Raw genomic sequence first — 17,691 nt, forward strand, 5'->3', positions numbered from 1 at the left:
GAAAAAACGTTTGACAAAATCCAACATGCATTCCTAATTTTTTACATCTCAGCAAACTAGGAAAGGAATTCCTCCACCTGATAAAGCAAATCTAAGAAAATCCCACTGCTAAGGTCATATACTTAATGGTGACAGACTAGATCAGTGGTCCCCAACCTTTTGGGCAGCAGGGACTGGTTTCGTGGAAGATAATTTTTCCACGGATGGGGTGGGGGGGATGGTTCACGTGGTGATGAGAGCAATGTGGAGCGATGGAGAGCGGCAGATGAAGCTTCGCTCACTCGCCCACCGCTCGCCTCCTGCTGTGCTGCCCAGTTCCCAGTTCCCCTGGACTAGATGCTTATCCTCTAAGATTAGTAACAATACAAGGATATCTACTTTTAGAACTTCTATTCAACATTGTACTGAAGGTCCTAGCAAACGCTATGAAGTAAGGAAAAGAAATGAAAGGCATCCAGGTTGGAAAGAAAGAAGGAAAACTGCCTTTATTCACAAATGACATGATCGTCTACATAGAAAATCCTGTGGAATCTGAAAAAAAAAAAAAGCTATTAGAACTATAAGTGAATTTAGCAAGGTTGTATGATATAAAGCTGATATACAGATACAACTGTATTTCTGTATACTGGTAACGAACAGATAGAAATTGAAATTTGAAAAAAATCAATACCATTGAAAATATCATAAAGACATGAAATAGGGATAAATCTAGCAAAAATGTAAGAACAATGCACTGCATCTTTAAAACACTGCTGAGAGAAATTAAAGAACTCAAAAAATAGATATAACTTGTCCATGAGTCAGAAGACTCAATATTATTATGATGTCACCTCTCTCTAATTGATTTAAATATAAAAGTCAGTCCCAATAAAAATCCCAGCAATTTAAAAAAAAAAAAAAATCCCACAATTTTTTGAGAAATTGACAAGCTCATTCTAAAATTCATGTGGAAATACACAGAACTCAGAATAGTCAAAACAACTTTACAAAAGAACAAAGTTTGAGGATTAATACTAAGTGTTATATACTAAGTCACCTATTATAAAGCTACAGCAATCAAGACAGTGTGGTATTGGCATAAAAATAGACAAACGGATCAATGGAACAGAATAGAGAATCTAAACATAGACTAACTCACATACAGACAAATGATTTTCAACAAAGGAGTAAAGTCTTTTCAACAAATGGTGCTGGAATAATTGGTTATCAATATCCAAGAAAATGAATTTCAATCCTCACTTCACAATATATACAAAAACGTATTCAAAATGGATCATAGGGCTTCCCTGGTGGCTCAGTGGTTGAGAGTCCGCCTGCCTATGCAGGGGACACGGATTCGTGCCCCAGTCCGGGAAGATCCCACATGCCGCGGAGCGGCTGGTCCCGTGAGCCATGGCCGCTGAGCCTGCGCGTCCGGAGCCTGTGCTCTGCAACACGAGAGGCCACAACAGTGAGAGGCCTGCATACCGCAAAAAAAAAAAAAAAAAAAAAAAATGGATCATAGATTGAATGCAAAGCCTAAAAGTATAAAATTTATATAAGAAAACCCATGAACATGAGTTAAGCAAAGATTTCTTAGACATAACTCCAAAAGTATGACCCATTCAAGACAAAATGGATAATAAATTGTACTTTATCAAAAATTTAAAATGGCTGCCCTCTGAAAGATAATGTTAAGAGAATGAGAATAAGTTATATAGTGGGAGAAAAATATTTGCATATCATATACCTGGGAAATGACTCATATCCAGAATATATAAAGAACTCTCAAGACTCAACAATAAGAAAGCAAACAACCCAATTTTAAAAAGAGGAAAAACTTTTAACACACTTCACCACAGAATTGGTAAGGCACAGGAATGCTGTGTCCAAGGCCTTTGCCATAACTGCAGTGCATACATACATCAAGAGCCCTGGAATTTATCAGAGCTTCCCCACTTCCTGTCTCTATTAAGTTGCTTCATAACAAATTAACCCAAAACTTAGCCAGTTACAATAATACATATTTATCATCTCATGGTATCTGTGGGTCAAGAATCCAGACACAGCTTACCTGGATCTTCTGCCTCATGGCCAAAATCAAAGTGTCAGCCCAGGTTCTGCAATCTCATCCAAAGTTTCAAGTGGGGATCTGCTTCCAAGTTCACTCAGTGGTTGTTGGCATAATTCAGCTCCTCAGACTCTTCTGGACTGAGAGCTTCTTTTCCTCACTGGTTGTTTGTCACAGCCATCCTCAGTGCCTTGCCATGTGGGCCTCTCCAACATGGCAGCTTACTTCATAAAAGCATGCACACCAAGAAGGCAATAGAGAGTTGGCTAACAAGACAGAAGTAACCTAATCATGGAAGGTGATACCCCTCAGTGTTGCCATAATCTATTGGCCAAAAGCAAGGTACTGCAGAGGAGGAGGTTATACAATGCCATGAGAATCAGGAGGCAGAGCTCAATGGGAGTCATCTCAGAGGCTGCCCACCACACTGGCCTCAGAAAATGCAGTTCTCTGGGTCAGTTTATTTATTTATTTATTTTTATTGTATAATCTCATTTATATGAAATGTACAGAAAGGCAAATTTATACATACAGTAAGTAGATCAGTAGTTGTCTGGGGTTGGGGTGGGAACAAAAAAACTGGGCTTGAGGAGAACTTCTGGGGTGACAGAAATGTTTTAAAACTGGACTGTGGTTGCATAACTACATATCTACTAAAAATCAGTGAACTGTATGTACATTCAGAATGGAGGAATTTTATGTTAAGTTATATATCAATAAAGCTGAAAAAAATGTGAAGTTACTGCTGCACTACAACAGATGTGTCGAGGACGCCACAGCAAAGGAGAAAAGGGCAACCAACCAACTTTGCCTGTGTAAGTGGGGCAGAAGCCAAGGACAGAGAGGGACAGCAAGGCAGAAAGGAATACACATTTATTTCCTCAACAAATATCTATTGTCTACTCTGTTCTAGGTGCCTGAGAACAAATCAGGAGCAAAGCCTACACCTGTAAAACTCCTATGCTAAAGGAGAGATAGGAAATAAACAATAACAAATATAATAAACAAGTTAAATGCATAGTATGTATAGACAATATTTGAATTTAATATTAAATGATGAGATTCCTCAGGCACAAGGGGAAGGGCAGGTACAGGACGTAGGATGTGCCACAGAAGAACTAGGGTATGTGGTTCCACTGCGTTCAGTGAGCCCTATGACTGGGGGTGTACAGAAAAATAACCAAAGATGGCAACAAAAAGGTCAAAGTAGGAATCAAAAGTGACGGTCACTTTCATTTAATTATTCTGCACCACATAGGTATTTTCATTGGTACAGATGAAACTGAGATTAGGGCATTTGCCTGGCAAAATGATAGCAACAGTATGTACTGAAGATGGTCTTTATTGGACTAACAGTGCCTGGCATGTAGTAAATGCTCTAAAAATGCTTGCCATTATGTTTATTATTAATATTATGGTGTCATAGTGCCTAAATTATTAAATTCTATAGTCTACCCAGAAAGCTATACAAAATGAATCAAGAAGAGATATAAAAAAAGATTTGCCTCCTTCTCTTTCAAAACGATCCTTGCAGGAACAATACACAGAAGTGTATTTCTAATCCTTAGGGCATGGGTTCATAGCACTGCAGTTCTCTCTTCCAGAAATACCTTTATAGCCCTTCCTTGAATTTATGGACAGTTTTAAAAATTACCTAAAGCTTTCTTTCTTAGGCCACCAACTCAGTGCAGACAAAGGGAAAGTCCATCAGTAACAGAATACTCCACAGAGGTTATTGTGAAGATTGAGTTAATATATGTATGCACTAAAGGGTTAACTCAGGAGGCCTGGGTTGCCCAAACCCTGAACATCTCAAAGATCTTCAGGACTGGCCCTTGACTGGCTCCTGAGATATCCTCTGAGCCCTTGGAATATCCTGCTAGTACAGCATATTTGTATGCCATTCTTTGGGCCACACTGTATCAGCCTGACCAGACAGATGATGCTAACAACGTGACTTACAGTGAATGATTCTGTAGGCCTGAAGTCCTTGGTTTGACCTCTGGGAGTGCTGGAGATTGAGTAGCTAAGAGCAGCCAGCCACATGGACACTGCATATCCATGTGACTGACCCCCAAGAAAACCCTGGACACCAAGACTCAGGAGTTTCCCTGGTTTGCAACATTTTGTCACTGGGAGAGTTAAGTGCATCCCCATGCAACTTCGCTGGGAAGGGACATCTGGAAGCTTGTGCCTGGTTTCTCCTGGACTTCACCCCATACCTTTTCCCTTTGCTCATTTAAAATCTGTATCCTTTCACTGTAATAAACCATAACAGTAAGAATAGCACTTTTTTCTTTTTTGGAGTTCTGTGAATCCTTCCAGTGAATCACTGAGCCTAAGGGTGGTCTTGGGGACCTGTGATGGAATATGGAAGTCCTTAGAACAGCACCTGGCATCTAGTGAGCAATATATGGATAATTATTATTACCAAGTGCAGAGAAGTCATTTAAAGGTTTAAGGATAGCAAGACAGTGCTATTATTTCTGCCAATCTCTGATCTCAATTTCCATAATAGATTGGGGCTATGATGATTAAACAAGAACATACTTCTTTCATCACAAGCTTTAGACACATTGGATTTGATGGCAACACAAGTCAATTTCCAGGAGATTCTGGTTCTAGTCAGTGGACAGTACTTGATTTCCTTTATGCTTGGAACTGATGCATTTAGAAATTCCTCAGTTAATCTCTTCCAACTAGCAGCTTTGCTGAGATCAGAATGAATGACGAATTTTTCATAAATCCTTTCTATTGTCTTTCCTATTTTGTGGTTGTTGACATCTAAGAAATGATGAAATCTGAAGTTGGACCAGCCGAAGTGCAAGGCGAGCCAGAAGTTGGGGTCCGCCTCGTACTGGACGCCGGCCACAAGGCGGACGAGCTCGCGCACGTTGCGTTCTTGCCTTCGGTCCAGACGGCTCCAGGACGGCGCCAGCGACGCCATACCTGTGGCGCTCCTGCCGTCCTTCGTGAGGTCCGGGTCAGTTTATTTTTAATTCCTGAAATTCAAGGACATATTTCCTTCTACTCACTTTAAGCATATTATTTCCAATCAATTCTTTGGACTGATAATTCTATGTGGAATGAGGTTTCCTTGCCTATTCCTACCCAGCACTCAGTCTGGTTTCATTCTGAGTCACAATAGGGTCTCTGTAGATCTATGTGCCTGCCTTTGTCTGTGCTTTTACCTCCTTCTGGAATAACTCTTCCTTTATACATTGTAGGAACTCTTAATTGACTTTTAAGATTTAACTTATGCAACAATACCTTTTAAAAAAATCCTCCACTAATGCCCCCTACACACACATACTCAACACTGCATTCTACAGGCTGAGTGAGGTTCCATTTTTCCTTTTACCAACATTTATTAAGAGGCTAATCTGTGCCTGTCACATACTAGTCTGCACTCAGCAAGTATCTGTAGAACCAACAAACTAGTGAATGGTGATAAACGGGGTGTAATGAGTGCCTTAAATGGGGCTGAATCTGTGCTTCAGGGGACCAGACCAGAGAACAAGGAGTGTCTCTCCATCTTGCTGAGAAGTTCTGCTTGCTAAGTGCAATCATAGCAGTCAGTCATCGATAGTGTGATGTTCCTTAACCGTTACTCTGCTTTTGTGGGAAGCCAGCCCTACAGCTTTTCATGAAGCTCCTCCCAGGCCTCCAGGGGCTAAAGATCATGCCATAATTTTGTCCTCATGTTTATTAGGGCTTTTGGAAATTTCAGTTAATATTAAACAACAGCAGCACCTCCCTCACGCCTCATTCTCTTGAGCTGAGTCCAGGAAGACTCAGTTTCAGTCCTTGGAAACCCCAAAACAATTCAGTTAATTTAGGGTGGCCATGTTTTCCTGGGCTGACTGAAGCCAGCTCTGCTGGACTATGTAAACAGGAGTGAATGGAGAGACACTGTACCTACAGAGGTGGAAACTAAAAGCAGCACATAGGCTACTGCCAAATGACTCTGGCTAGAAATAGGCTCCAAAAGCACTGTGGTGAGGCACTCAATTCCTAAAACAACAGTCACTAGAGAACAGGCACATCACTTAGGGCTTGGATTTCCTCAAAGAGCTGGAGTCTCATCGAGGGTTAAAACGACTTTTGTTCCTTTGGTTTTGCTTAGTCTCCTGTGGGTTGATAACACCCAGATGTGCAGCGGTGTTGGTATGTGCATTCTGCATTTCTTACAGATCCTAGTTCTGCTGGTTTTCCACTCTCTGTGTTAGGTATGTGGCTTTCCCTGAGGCTCTCACACAATCTTTCAGGCACATGCTTCCAGGAGCCAATTATCAACGACCTTGAAATTTTTCACCCTTATGTGCAGATGCTGCTCATGCTCAATTTCCCCAGGACAGAGGAGATGCATTTTTTAAGCTTCCTGCACATGCCTTTAGGGAAGCTGCCCTCCTGGGGGCCAGGCCACAATGCCCCAGATAAATGCAGGAAACTTCTGACTTTGGTAATTTTGGTCTTTTCTTATCATTGTGGTTTGTGGAAACTGGCTAAATTCCAGAATTTTGTAGCTCTCCCCTGTGGTGAGAGAAATCACCTGTAGCTACTGTATGTGTTGCCCCTTCTCTGCTAGCCTGACTCACCATTCAGGCTCTACCTCTGGGGAAGTAAAGTGGCTGTGATGAGCTGGTGACTGTGTAACTTCTAGAAGTGAGTTTTGAAGACTTGGTCTGATCAGTCTTTCTGGCCCATTTTTGAGGAAAAGAAAAGGTACTGATACCATGATCTCAAACTTTTCTGTTGCCAAGTCATTGATGCAGCATTCATTCAACAAAGGTATACAGAACACGTGCTCTGTAGAAGGCAGTGAGAGCTGTCTAGATCTGTTTTCCTCCCTCCTGACCTCAATGAAAAGTTAGGGCTTCTTTTCCCACCTTTGGAACACTCTTCGGTTGCTTCCAACCATCTTCCCTTTCAGAGGTTTCTTTTGCTTTGTTTTTGCCTAATGAAGCCTTCTCATGTTTCAGGAGATCACTGTTACTTACTTTTGAGTCTTTTCCAAACAGTTGTCACTCTCATGCCAAGAATCAAATGTAAGCAAAAGCTCATCTTTTACAACTACATTTAACATAGGATGAGACACCTTTGGTTGCTTAGGAGACTGCTCCTCAGACTTTCTCAGCAATTTTTCCTTACAGAGAGCTGTTCCTAAACTGCATTCTGATTCCCTCCTTCCCTTTCCTGCTGCAGAGTACCGCCCCCTACCCCGCAATTTGCCCTTATAAATAAGCAAGTTCTCTGCAGAGAATACATGTTTTTTACACACATAGACACACAGCCCAAGTTGCCACATATATATATTACTACCTTACAAACACATCTAGACAGCCAGTCATCTAATTTCCTCTAGGTCATAACAGCCAGATAGATGGCCCTATTATACCTTTTGTCCCACTTTTTGCCTCTCGGACTTTGTTCTTCAAAATTGAGTTAGCTATTCTAGGTCTTCTGTTTCTCCATATAAACTTTAGAATCAGTTTGTTCATCTCTACCAAATAACTTGCTGGGATTTTGATTGGGACTGCATTGAATCTATATAACTGGCAAGAACTGACATCTTGATAATATTGAGTCTTCCTTTCCTTGAATATGAAATAGCTCTCCATTTATTTGGTTTTTCTTTGGTATCGTTCATCAGAGTTTTGTCGTTTTCCTCATATATATCTTATACATATTCTGTTAGATTTATATCTAAGTAATTTGGGGAGGTGCTAATGTAAATGCGAATGAGTTTTAATTTCAAATTCCACTTGTTCATTACTGGTATACAGGAGAACAATGAACTTTTGTATATTAACCTTATATCCTGCTATCTTGCTATAATCACTTATTGGTTCCAGTTTGTCAACCATTTTGGATTTTCTACATAGACAACCATGTCATCTGTGAACAAAGACAGTTTGATATCTTCTTTCCCAGTCTTTATACCTCTTATTTCCTTTTTGTGCCTCATTACACTAGCTCGGACTTCCCAGACACTTGTTTTTACCCGTTACCACTACCACTTGTTTCTCTGGAAATTAGAGCTGATTCTGTCAATTTCTCAAACACTCCATGCGCACTGATATCTGGGAACACACACTTTAATCAAGGTGTTTTTTGTACATAGGTTTGTCTCCTCCATTAACCACTAAAGTCTTTGGCCTCATTCATTAAGCCTAATTCTGTTGTGCCCTCACAGTTTACTCTCAAAATCAAAGCCACGTCAATTTAAAATGACTTGGGATTCTTATTTGGATTTTGATGTACTCTTTTTAAGGTTCTATTTTACATTTTCTGCCTTTAGAGGGAAAAAAAATTGGCCAAGAAAATGGAGCCATCTTAAGTAAAAGGAACAGAAGTATTCTTAGAGCCTGTGGTCAAGGCTGGAAAGTGTTGGGGTGTTTTTTTTGGGTGTGTGTGTGTGTGTGTGTGTGTGTGAGGGTAGTTTATTTTACTAGTGGATGTCAGCTTTAGTTCACTGAAATTCCTCTAAAGACAGACTCCTGAAGCCACCAATTAACAACTGAGTAGCTTAATAGTGATTCTTGTTATCCTTAGAGAATAACTGTTGTAGCAAGACTGCGGTGTATTACGGGGTGCCTGTGGTTAGTTTGCTGATACACTATTAATGAGTCAGTTCACTTATAGAGTAACCCTCCTAATCAGTTGGATGCTGTTCAATAACTCTTACTGTCTTGCCTGAAAAAGTCAATAAGGACCAAATGCATATTATATTGATTTTCCTCTAAGGAATCATTCTTAAAAAATTAATTTTCCAAGTATGTTTATTCCAGGTCTTTGAACAGTGTTTCTCAGTTTTTCAACATAAAAATCTTTTGGCTGCTCCCTAAAGCATTTGATATAACTCTGGGAAGGAGCTTTCCCAAACTATTTAGAGAGCTAGTACCTTCTATGTAGCCCTGAATACCAAGAAGATACTGTAAACCTTTGCTGTTTTGTAGTCTGTTACCAAAAAAAAAAAAAAAAAAAAAAGGCAGGTAATGGCTTTTTAATATTTGTTTTCCAAACATAAATATGTATATTATAATGGATATGCTTTTTCAGTCCACTCATTTCCCGCTCTCTTCCTAGAGTTTCTTACATACCCTTCCCACTTGCCTAGGATCCAGCCAGTTCACCATTTAATAAGCTTAGCTCTACACTTCCTATTCCTGTTGAGGTTGTTTCTACCTTTAAATCACCATAAACTATGCTCCAATAAGTATTCCTTTACATATGTCCACAGGTCACAGGATCAGTCTCTCGTATACAGTAGTTTTCTTCAGTCAAAGGTATACCAGTATCAGTTCAGATCTGCTAGACCGTCCAACCACACAGACTCTAAAGACAAGCTTGAGAATTCTATTCTTGCATCACTCCAGTCAAGGGGAAAGCTTACCTTATACCCCACAATGTTGCCCTTGTCTTTTAGACACAACCATGTTTAAATCAAAAGTCAAAAGCGTAGCTCACTAATCAAAAATATATAATGATCCTAAGGCTATGTTTTTCAAATTGCAAGTCCAGACCCATGAGGAAGTCATGAAATCATTTTAGAGAGTCACTATCAGGATTGTTTTAATGAACTAGGTTAGAGAGGATAGAAAATATCAGGGAGAATCATGTGTAGTAAAATTAGGATTGTTTCATAAAATTTGGGTCAGTTATAGATCTATGAACATGTGTTTATGTGTGTATAGGATCACATCATAAACTACATTTCTTTTTTTTTTTGTGGTACGCGCAGGCTCAGCAGCCATGGCTCACGGGTCCAGCCGCTCCGCGGCATGTGGGATCTTCCCAGACCGGGGCACAAACCCGTGTCCCCTGCATCGGCAGGCGGACTCTCAACCACTGCACCACCAGGGAAGCCCAATAAACTACATTTCTTACTACGGGTCGCAGTCAAAAAAATGTGAAAAATATACCTCAGAAGGTTTCTGAGGAAAACGCTGTGACCTTGGAAATAGTAACTGATCTTGAGGAAGGTTTGCAGTGAAGGGCTGGGTGTTAGTTTTGCATTCTCTTTCTTGCTGTGGTGTGCCTGTTCCTCTCGCTGTAAGTTGGGGGCTTTCACAGCCAGTGTGCATAAGGCATGTGGGCAGTGTCTGCAGACTACAGGCCCAGCCTCTCGCTTCAAGAAATTCCTAGGTGAATAGGCTAAAAAATGTTTACACATACACACAGACTCCTTCCCTGCCCCATGGCTGGATACCCCATGACTAGATGCTGCAATTAGGTCCATGGATGTTTAAAAGAATTTGAAAACAAACATGATCATCCTAGATGTTTATGACAGAAAGGGAACTCAGTGACTCTCTGTTCCAATACTCATTGATAGACAGGAAAACTGAACCCAGAGCAATAAAAGCTGTGTTTTCTGAGTCACAGAATGTTACATGTAAAACTAAAAGAAGCCACTATGTTGCCAACCCTGGGAAGTATATAATTAATTTGCAATATAGGTAAATTAGAAAGTACAGATTACTAAAAAGATGAAAAACATATATGCATTTTATTCTTTCAAAAATGAGATTATGAGAAAATTTGTATGACTTTGGGCTTGGTAGTGACTTTTTAGATACACCAACAAAAGCACAATCCATGAAAAAATAAATAAATAAATAAGTTAGGCTTCATTAAAATTAAAAATATTTGCTCTCCAGAAGACACTGTTAACAGAATGAAAATACAGGTCACAGTTGAAGAAAATCTTTGCAAAACACGTATTCTGGTAAAGGATTGGTATCCAAAATACACAAAGAACTCTTAAAACTCAACAATAAGAAAATGAACAACCCAGGCTTCCCTGGCGGCGCAGTGGTTGAGAATCCCCCTGCCAATGCAGGGGACACTTCCCTGGTCTGGGAAGATCCCACATACCGCGGAGCAACTAAGCCGGTGTGCCACAACTGCTAAGCCTGTGCTCTAGAGCCCACAAGCCACAACTACTGAGCCTGCATGCTGCAACTACTGAAGCCCATGCACCTGGAGCCCGTGCTCTGCAACAAGAGAAGCCACCACAGTGAGAAGCCTGCGCACCGCAACAAGGAGTAGCCCCTGCTCACTGCAACTAGAGAAAGCCCACATGCAGCAACAAAGACCCACTACAGTCAAAAATAAATAAATTTAAAAAAGAAAATGAACAACCCAATTTTAAAACAGGCAAGACCTGAACACCTCACCAAAGAAGATATACAGATGGCAAGTAAGCATATCAAAAAATGTTCAATATCATATGTCATTAGAGAACTGAAAAAACAGCTGTAAGATACCACTATACACCTATTAGAATATCCAAATTCCAGAACACTGACAACACCAAATGCTGGTGAGGATGTAGAGCAACAGGAACTCTCGTTCATTGCTGGTAGGAATGCAAAATGGTACTGCCAGTTTGGAAGACGGTTTGGTGGTTTCCTGCAAAACTAAACATACTCTTACTATATGATCCAGTAATTGTGTTTCTTGCTATTTACCCAAATTAATTGAAAACTTATGTGCATACAAAAACCTACACACAAATATTTATAACAGCTTTACAACACAAACTTAGAAGCAACCAATATATCCTTCAATAGGTGAATGGCTAATCAAACTGTGGTAAATCTATACAATGAAATATTACTCAGCCTTAAAAAGAAATGAACTATCAAGCCATTTAAGACGTGGAGGAAATACATATCGCTAAGTGAAAGAAGCAAAATGAAAAGGCTACATACTATGATTACAACTATATAATGTCTGGAAAAGGCAAAACTATGGAGACAATAAAAATATCAGTGGTCAACAAACAAAAATTCAAAAATGGGCAATGGACTTGAATAGACAATTCTCCAAAGAAGATATGCAAATAGATATTAAGCACATGAAAAGATGCTCAACATCATTAGTCATTACAGAAATGCAAATCCAAACCACAATGAGATACCATTCCAAATCCATGATGATGGCTACTATCAAAAAAAAACAAAAACAGAAAATAACTGTTGGTGAGGATGTGGAAAATCTGGAACCCCTGTGTACTGCAGGTGGGAATGTAAAATGGTGCAGCTGCTGTGGAAAATAATTTGGCAGCAGTTCCTCTGAAAGTTAAACATAGAATTACCATATGATCCAGCAATTCCACTCCTAGGCATATACCTAAAGGAATTGAAAATGGGCTCAGACACCTGGTCACCAATGTTCAACAGCAGCATTTCTTGCAACAGCCAAAAGGTGGAACCAACACAAGTGTCCATCAATGGATAAACAGATAAACAAAATGCAATATATACATACAATAGACTATTATCTAGCCTAAAAAGTAACTGAATTCCGATACTTGCTACAACATGGATGAACCTTGAAGGCACTATGCTAAGCAAAATAAGCCAGACACAGAAGGGCAAATATTAACAAATGGGACCTCATTAAACTCAAAAGTTTTTGCACAGCAAAAGAAACCATAAACAACACGAAAAGACAACCCACAGAATGGGGGGAAATATCTGCGAATGATATGACCAACAAGGGATTAACCTCCAAAATTTACAAACAGCTCATGCAGCTCAATAGCAAAAAAACAAACAACCCAATCAAAAAATGGGCAGAAGACCTCAACAGACATTTCTCCAAAGAAATACAGATGGCCAAGAGGCACATGAAAAGATGCTCAACATCACTAATTATTAGAAAAATGCAAATCAAAACTACGAGATACCACCTCATACCAGTCAAAATGGCCATCATCAAAAAGTCTACAAACAATAAATGCTGGAGCGGCTGTAGAGAAAAAGGGAACCCTCCTACACTGTTGGTAGGAATGTAAATTGGTATAGCCACTATGGAGAACAGTATGGAGGTTCTTTAAGAGACTAAAAATAGAGCTACCATATCATCCAGCAATCCTACTCCTGGGCATATATCTGGAGAAAAACAAGATTTGAAAGGATACATGCACCCCAGTGTTCACTGCAGTGCTGTTTACAATAGCCAAGACATGGAGGCAACCTAAATATCCATCGACAGATGAAGGGATACAGAAGATGTGGTACATATTGGGTTGGCCAAAAAGTTCGTTCAGGCTTTTCTGTAACATCATATGGAAAAACCCAAATGAACTTTTTGGCCAATCCAATATATACAATGGAATATTACTCAGCCATTGAAAAGAATGAAACAATGCAGTTTGCAGCAACATGGACGGAGCTGGAGATTATCATACTAAGTGAAGTAAGTCAGACAGAGAAAAACAAATATCACATGATATCGCTTATATGTGGAATCTTAAAAAAAATTACACAAATGAACGTATTTACAAAACAGAAACAGACTCACAGACTTAGAAAACAAACTTATGGTTACCAGGGTGGGGGAAGGGATAGATTGGTAGTTTGGGATTGACAGGTACATACTGCTACATTTAAAATAGATAACCAACAAGGACCTACTGCATAGCACAGGGAACTCCACTCAATACTCCACAATAACCTAAATGGGAGAAGAATTTGAAAAATAATAGATACATGCGTAACTGAATCACTTTGTGGTACACCTGAAACTAACACAACATTGTTAACTATACTCCAATATAAAATAAAAATTAAAAAGAAAAAGATCAATGGTTGCCAGGGCTTTGGGGGAAGGGAGAAAGGGATGAATAGGTGGAACAAAGGGGATTTTTAGGGCAATGAAACTCTTCTGATACTGTAATGGTGGATATATGTCATAAAACCCATGTATAACACAAATAGTGAACCCTAACATAAGCTATGGATGTTAGTTAATAATAATTTATCAGTATTGTCTTATCAGTTTTAACAAATGTACCACACTAAATGCACAATGTTAGTAATAGGGAAAACTGTGTATGTGACCAAGGATGAGGAAGTATATGGGAACTCTGTACATGCTGCCTAATATTTCTGCAAACCTAAAACCGCTCTCTAAAAGTCTATTAATATTTTTTACATTAGGTGCAGACAAATACCGTTTGATTCCACTCATACAAGGTACCTAGAATAGTCAAATTCATAGTGTCAGAAAGTACATTGGTAGATGCCAGGGGCTGGGGGTGTGGAGGTGGGAAGTGGGAATGGGGAGTTAGTGTTTAATGGGGATAGAGTTTCAGTTTAGGAAGGTGAAAAATTCGGGAAATGGATGATGGTGAGAGTTGCATAACAATGTCAATGTACTTAGTGCCACTGAACTGTACAGTTAAATATGGTTAAAGTAGTATGTTTTACATTATGTGGCTTTTACCACAGTAAAAAAAATTTTTTTAAGTCTGTTAATATCTTTTATATGAGACTATAACATGGATATTTTTGTAACTTGCTTTTTTCCACTACTATGTTCATATATATTATTAGCATATTTCCAGGGATTCAGCCTGGACAGGGTGGCGATGGGAAAGTTAGTCAAGGATAGAAATGAGGCTGTGGAAGGAGGATGATTCAGAGGATGTGGGAATTTAGGGGCAGGGGATGTTTTATTCAAAAGACCCACAGAGGAGAGGGACTAGAATTTGAGTGAACCAACAGACTAACTGAGCCCTTGAGTCTGAGCATCTCCAGCAAGCTGGGAATTCGAGCAGGGCAGGGAATTTCAGTTCATGCTCAGGGAGTCCCAGTCCCCTGCTGGCACGAGGCTGGCATGACAGGATTGAGCAAGTCACTCCTGAGCTCAGCAACAACCTTCCTGCTAGGGTGGAGTGAGCATGTACAAAAGACAAGCAATCATGATGGTCAGTTGTCTGAAATTTCCTAACAGGAATCTGCTGAGGCACGTGGGAGCCTGTGAGGGACCATGGGAAGGCTGGTCCACTTAAGCCAGGATGTGTGCACATTAACCTTGGCTTCCCACCTGACGCTGCTGTGACCCTTCTGAGTCACATTCCTTCGCCTGGGCATCCTCCTGCGTGGCTCTCAGCCCAACTCCCACCAGGCAGGGAGGATGTGCCTGTCACAAGACTTCCTATGATTTTTGGGGATGTTTTAGGAAAACACCGAAGAGTGTGGTTCAGTCAGCCTGGGCCCTGTGCCCCTCACCCTGGGGGCCACAATAGGGGCTGGGCCCCCCACCCTTAGGCACAGAATCACCATTCAGGGACTTCCCTGGTGGCGTAGTAGTTAAGAATCCGCCTGCCAATGCAGGAGACACAGGTTCAAGCCCTGGTCCAGGAAGATCCCACATGCCATGGAGCAACTAAGCCCATGCGCCACAACTACTGAGCTTACGTGCCTAGAGCCCGTGCTCCGCAACAAGAGAAGCCACCGCAACGAGAAGCCCGTGCACTGCAACGAAGAGTAGCCCCCACTTGACGCAACTAGAGAAAGCCCATATGCAGCAACGAAGACCCAACGCAGCCAAAATAAATAAACAGAAATTGTTAAAAAAAAAAAAAAAAAAAAAAGAATCACCATTCAGAGGAGGGATACATTCATGCTTCTTTCCATCTGGCTTTTCTGCATCCTGCTAGCAGTGGATACACTTTGCTAAGTGCTGAGTCCTATCAGAGGAAGAGATTCCTGCCCCTGCCTCCTGGTTTGATGGTATGTTGAGCCATCCTGGATTTCCTTAGGAAACAGTGAGGCAGGGCATCCCACAGTCCCCCATACCACACCATGAGGAAGCCACAGCACTTCCTGCCCTTACTCTCCTCTGTGGTAGGTCAGATGGTGGGAATGCAGAGAGGTGCCACCTTCTGAGAGAAATGAGGTGTCCAAAACAGAGTTCCCTCCCAAACACTCAGGGCAGCCTCTTTGTCTTTCTGCGTCCCAGTCTCTCCTCCCACCCCCAAACATGCCTGGTGTCTGAACACTAGGATGCCACACCTGCCCCCTTTCTGTGTCCCTAGTCCCATCCTCTTCCTCATGTTCTGTGCACCTAGAGTTTCTCTGTGATCTCTCTTGCTGATCCAGTGGTCCAAGGGCACATTCAACCACCCTTTTATACCCACATGGGCCCTCAGTTGGCCACCAACTCCTAGGCCCTAATAGAAACTTGCCATGGTAACTTCCAGAATCTACCTCTACTTCTGCCTTCAGCTTTGGTTCTCCATACTACTCCTTCCACCCCATAGCCATGGTACCTTCCCAGATCCTCACTTACCCTTTTGAGTCTTTGCCCAAATTCTGTTACATGTGAGCACAACCCTTCTTCTATACACGAAGTCTTACCTCATTAATGCCTCCTTCCTTCTACTAACCACCAGCAAAGTGTCTGTGCTTTTTCCAAGGCCATCTCATGAACTTGGACATGCACTCCCATCCCCTCCCCTCTACACCACTACATGGCTCCAGCAGTTCTCCCTGCATCATCAGTTGACCCCTCCTCGACTGCATCATTTCTGTCAACATCCAACATCTTATGTCTCTCATCTTTAAAAAAAAAAAAAAAAAAAAAAAAACCCTCTCTGGGTTCCACTTCCTCCTACAGCTCCAGCCCTTCTTCTGCACCTCTGTGGAACAAACCTCCTTTGAAGGAATTGATTACACTTGCTATCACACTTGCTATCACACTTGCTATCACCAATTGCTCTCCTCTCATTCTCTCTTGAATCCACTCCACTTCACCTCCATCACACGCGAGTCTGTTCTTCTCAAGGCCATGAGTGATCTCTGTGCTGCTAAATCTAGTGGTCAACTCCACACCCTCATCTTACTTGGCCAATTCACAACTTTTCATGCAATTGATCATTTTCTCCTTGCAATATGCCAGGATGCCACACTTTTCTGGATTTCCTCCTTCCTCCCTGGCTCCTGCTTTTCAGTCTCCTCTGCTTACTTGTTCCTCTTTTTCTTCCCAATTTCTTAAGGTTGGAATGTCCCAGAGCCAAGTCCCTAGATCTCTCCTTCACTGATACTCATTCCTTTAGTAACCTTATCTGGTCCCACAATTATACATCCATCTCTCCATCTCTTTCTCTCTCTCTCCAGCCAGGATGCTCCCTGAGCACTATAAGGCTTCTGGGTTGAGAACAGACTGTTGGAGATATGGTCTCAGGAAGAAGCAGGAGATTGTGAAACTATTGTAGTATTAGTAGCAGCAGAGGAGGTAAGACAAGGTCATTTTCTGAATTTTGAAGGTAGAGACAACAGGATTTACTAATAGACCAGAAGCAGATTGTTAGAAGCAAAAGTCATGGCTGACACCAATATTTCTAGTCTGAACAACTGGCAAGAGAAAGGTGCCATTAACTGATGTGGGAGCAGGTTTGGTATGTGTGATTGGGTAGTGGTGGTGGTCTGGGGAGTCAGTTCACTTTTGAAACAAATACTGGACATCCGAGTATATACACTTTTGATTAGACAATTTGGGCATATGAGACTGTCTACCCCATAAGATAATGATCTGTATGGAGGCAAGGCCTGTGTCTAGGTGACTGTTGTGTCTGGCATAGTTCCTGGCACACAGTAAGTACTCAAACATTTTAATTGTTGAATGCAAGATGCCTCTCGAAGTCATTTTTATTGTGACTCTTTGGAGACATTATCATCAACTGATTTTCGTTCTAGGAGGCATTTATTCCATGCAGCTGAAAGGCAGTGGGGGGTCAAACAGGTAATAGGGCTACAGCAAGCTCCCAGATGGGTTACCCCTTAAAATCTAATCAATAACAACAGGGTGCAGAGAGGGGAGATTCTATCAATTGCTTCTGA

The sequence above is a fragment of the Phocoena phocoena genome, chromosome 6 (genome assembly GCF_963924675.1).
Source record: "Phocoena phocoena chromosome 6, mPhoPho1.1, whole genome shotgun sequence".
NCBI lineage: Eukaryota > Metazoa > Chordata > Mammalia > Artiodactyla > Phocoenidae > Phocoena > Phocoena phocoena.